Below are 5,000 nucleotides of genomic sequence, written 5' to 3' on the forward strand. Positions count from 1 at the left end.
CTGTCATGTCTCTCTGTGAATCCCCTGTCATGTCTCTCTGTGAATCCCCTGTCATGCCTCTCTGTGAATCCCCTGTCATGCCTCTCTGTAAATCCCCTCTCATGTCTCTCTGTGAACCTCCTGTCATGTCTCTCTTTGAACCCCTGTGTGGAATTCACTCCCATTGTGATACTGTTCACTTCATTCCACTTTGCTTTCACTCCTATGCTGAAAAAATACTTCCTGATATCCTCATCTGGACGCTTTCATCTAGTGTTCTGTCAGTGTTTTTTACAGGTCAAGAACTGCTATCCAACCTCAGTTTATTTCAAAGCCCAGCCCTATCTAAGGTATACTACCACCCCCAGGATGCCACCCACACCTGTCGACTATCACTCACGTACCTACTTACTGCTAGGTGAACAGAGACAGCAGGTGTAAGGTGACTAACATCCAGGTACCTACTTACTGCTAGGTGAACAGTGACAGCGGGTGTAAGGTGACTAACATCCAGGTACCTACTTACTGCTAGGTGAACGGAGACAGCAGGTGTAAGGTGACTAACATCCAGGTACCTACTTACTGCTAGGTGAACAGTGACAGCGGGTGTAAGGTGACTAACACCCAGGTACCTACTTGCTGCTAGGTGAACACTCATTAGCAGTGATAAGACCAGCCAAACGTTACAGCCTACCTAACCATCATACTCTGGCTACAGTGGGTACATAACCACCTATTATGTATTAGTAACTAGTTCCAAAATAATCCTTTCGGGATCTATGTAATATACAAGGCTCACAGAGAAAGATTTCTTAAAAAAAAAGAGAGAATCTTGAATACAGTTCACATCTGAAGACTTACAGGGAGAGATTGCTTTACCTTTTACCCGTAGTGGTACAGAAAGGTGTGTGTGTGTGTGTGTGTGTGTGTGTGTGTGTGTGTGTACTCACCTATTTGTACTCACCTATTTGTGGTTGCAGGGGTCGAGTCCTAGCTCCTGGCCCCGCCTCTTCACCGGTTGCTACTAGGCCCTCTCTCTCCCCGCTCCATGAGCTTTATCAAACCTCGTCTTAAAACTGTGTATGGTTCCTGCCTCCACTACGTCATTTTCTAGGCTATTCCACTGCCTTACAACTCTATGACTGAAGAAATACTTCCTACTATCTCTCTGACTCATTTGTGTCTTCAACTTCCAATTGTGGCCTCTTGTTTCTGTGTCCCCTCCCTGGAACATCCTGTCCTTGTCCACCTTGTCTATTCCACGCAGTATTTTATATGTCGTTATCATGTCTCCCCTGACCCTCCTGTCCTCCAGTGTGGTCAGGCCGATTTCCCTTAATCTTTCTTCATAGGACATTCCCCTTAGCTCTGGAACTAACCTTGTTGCAAACCTTTGTACTTTCTCTAGTTTCTTGACGTGCTTTATCAAGTGCGGGTTCCAAACAGGTGCTGCATACTCCAGTATGGGCCTGACATACACGGTGTACAGTGTCTTGAATGATTCCTTGCTAAGGTATCGGAATGCTGTTCTCAGGTTTGCCAGGCGCCCATATGCTGCAGCAGTTATCTGATTGATGTGTGCTTCCGGAGACATGCTCGGTGTTATACTCACCCCAAGATCTTTCTCCTTGAGTGAGGTTTGCAGTCTTTGTCCACCTAGCCTATACTCTGTCTGCGGTCTTCTGTGCCCTTCCCCTATCTTCATGACTTTGCATTTGGCAGGATTAAATTCGAGAAGCCATTTGCTGGACCAGGTGTCCAGTCTGTCCAGGTCTCTTTGAAGTCCTGCCTGGTCCTCATCAGATTTAATTCTCCTCATTAACTTCACATCATCTGCAAACAGGGACACTTCTGAGTCTAACCCTTCCGTCATGTCGTTCACATATACCAAAAATAGCACTGGTCCTAAGACCGACCCCTGTGGGACCCCGCTCGTCACAGGTGCCCACTGTGATACGTCATTACGTACCATGACTCGTTGTTGCCTCCCTGTCAGGTATTCTCTGATCCATTGCAGTGCCCTTCCTGTTATATGCGCCTGATGCTCTAGCTTCTGCACTAATCTCTTGTGAGGAACTGTGTCAAAGGCCTTCTTGCAGTCCAAGAAGATGCAATCAACCCACCCCTCTCTCTCTTGTCTTACTTCTGTTATTTTATCATAAAACTCCAGAAGGTTTGTGACACAGGATTTGCCTTCCGTGAATCCGTGCTGGTTGGCATTTATACTCCTGTTCCGTTCCAGGTGCTCCACCACTCTCCTCCTGATAATCTTCTCCATAATTTTGCATACTATACACGTCAATGACACAGGTCTATAGTTTAGTGCCTCTTTTCTGTCTCCTTTTTTGAAAATGGGAACTACATTTGCTGTCTTCCATACCTCAGGTAGTTGCCCAGTTTCCAGGGATGTGTTGAAGATTGTGGTAAGTGGTACACACAACATATCTGCTCCCTCTCTAAGGACCCATGGAGAGATGTTGTCCGGTCCCATTGCCTTTGAGGTATCGATGTCCCTTAGCAGTTTCTTTACCTCCTCCTCATCTGTATGTATGTCGTCCAACACTTGTTGGTGTATTCCTTGTTGGTGTCCCCATCTGGTCTGTCCCCCCAGAGTCCTTCCTGTCTCTACTGTAAATACTTCCTTAAATCTCGTGTTGAGCTCCTCACATACCTCTTGATCGTTTCTTGTGAGTTCCCCACCTTCTTTCCTCAGCCTTATCACCTGGTCCTTGACTGTTGTCTTCTTCCTAATGTGGCTATACAGCAGTTTCGGGTCAGATTTGACTTTCGATGCTATGTCGTTTTCATACTGTCTCTGGGCCTCCCTCCTTATCTGTGCATACTCGTTTCTGGCTCTTCTACTAATCTCCTTGTTTTCCTGGGTCCTATGCCTCCTGTACCTTTTCCATTCTCTGTTGCACTTAGCTTTTGCCTCCCTACACCTTCGGGTAAACCAAGGACTCGTCTTGGTCTTCCTATTATTTCTGTTTCCCTTGGGAACAAAACTTTCCTCTGCCTCCTTGCACTTTGTTGCCACATATTCCATCATCTCGTTTACTGATTTTCCTACCATTTCTCTGTCCCACTGAACCTCCTGCAGGAAGTTTCTCATACCTGTGTAGTCCCCCCTTTTGTAGTTTGGCCTGTCCCCTTCAGTTCCTGTTCCCTTCTCCACTTGTAACTCTACTATATAGTCAAAACTCAGAACCACATGATCGCTAGCTCCAAGGGGCCTCTCGTAAGTGATGTCCTCGATGTCTGAACTGCTCAGGGTGAACACAAGATCCAGTCTTGCTGGCTCATCCTCCCCTCTCTCTCTGGTTGTGTCCCTGACATGTTGATGCATGAGGTTTTCAAGTACCACATCCATCATCTTTGCTCTCCATGTTTCGGGACCCCCATGTGGCTCCAGGTTTTCCCAGTCGATCTCCCTGTGGTTGAAATCGCCCATTACCAGTAGCTTTGCTCTGCTCGAGTGAGCTCTTCTTGCCACCTCAGCCAGTGTGTCCACCATCACCCTGTTGTTTTCTTCGTACTCCTCTCTTGGCCTCCTGCAGTTCTGTGGTGGGTTATACATCACTCCAATGACTACTTTATGTTCTCCGGACTGAATTGTACCTACAATGTAGTCTCTTTCTCCAATCATGTCCATGCCTTCCATTTCCTCAAATCCCCATTGGTGTTTTATGAGCAGTGCAACCCCTCCTCCCCCTCTACTCCTTCTATCTTTCCTCAGGATCTGATATCCTGTTGGGAAGATTGTGTCTGTTATTATCTCAGCGAGTTTTGTTTCTGTGACTGCTATGATGTCTGGGGATTTTTCACTGATTCTTTCATTCCACTCCTCATGTTTATTCATTATTCCATCCGCATTTGTGTACCAAACCTTTAGTTTCTTTTCTATCATTGTGGTCATGCAAGTGTATTGGGGTTGGGGGAGGGAGAGCCTTGGTGGGGGCCTATATGGGGCTGTGGTGTAGGTGGGGTATGTGCTGATGGGGGTGGGGTCAGAATGCCCATAAGGGACAGCTGTTGGGGTGAGGTTTGTGATAAGGGGGTTGGTGGCAGAGGGAACAGTGAGTGGGTTGGAGTATAGGTTGCTCAGTTGCGTTGGGAATGTCGCGGGTGGGGTCTTTTGGTGGGAGATTCTGTGGGGTGTGTTTGCCCTTCCTCCTGTGTCTGGGTCCTGCTCATTTTCATTGCTTCTCGTTCCTCCTTGCGTCTCTGTACCCTCTCTTTCAGTGTAGTCCTTTCTTCTTGTGTTCTGTCGCGGTCGAGGAATACTCTCTGGTACCCCTCTTTGTCTCTCAGTCTTGCTTTCTCTTGCAGAATCCTGATTCGAACTGATTCTTCCTTGAAAGTTACTCTGACAGGCCGTATCCTTCCACTCGCAAACCACCCAATTCTCTGAAAATTTGTCACCTGGGTCATATTGCCCTCCCCTATTGTTTTCATGATGCCTTCAATCATTTTTTTCTCCTCCTGTTTTATTTCTTCAAAGTTGGCCCCCTTGGCTTCTTGGAGCCCGTACACAAAAACTGACCTCGCCCTTTCCTCCTCCCACTGAGTCTCCATCTGCTTCCTCTGAGGCATTTTGTTTCCTTCCATTGACATGTTCTTGCCTTCAGTCCCTGTCATATCTGAAACATCTATTCTTAGTGGACTGTCTTTCCTGGCCAGCTGTCCCTTGCTACTGCAGTTGGCTGTTAGAGCCTCTGCATATAACAAACCTTCATTTTCTTCGGACCTGTCGCTTGATCTTAGTGTGCTCATCGTCTTTTCCCTGGCCCCACGTGGGTCTGATAGGTCCTTCGTGTACGTCATGTCTCCGTTGTTGCTTACCAACCCCTTGTCTGCGCCTGACTCTGAATTTCCATCATTGTCTTCAGACCTGTCGTTTGATCTCAGTGTGCTCGTCGTCTTTTCCCTGGCCCCACGTGGGTCTGATAGGGCCTTCCTGTACGGCATGTCTCCGTTGTTGCTTACCATCCCCTTGTCTGCGCCTGACTTTGAATTTCCTG

The sequence above is a fragment of the Cherax quadricarinatus genome, chromosome 77, assembly GCF_038502225.1.
Source record: "Cherax quadricarinatus isolate ZL_2023a chromosome 77, ASM3850222v1, whole genome shotgun sequence".
Lineage (NCBI taxonomy): Eukaryota > Metazoa > Arthropoda > Malacostraca > Decapoda > Parastacidae > Cherax > Cherax quadricarinatus.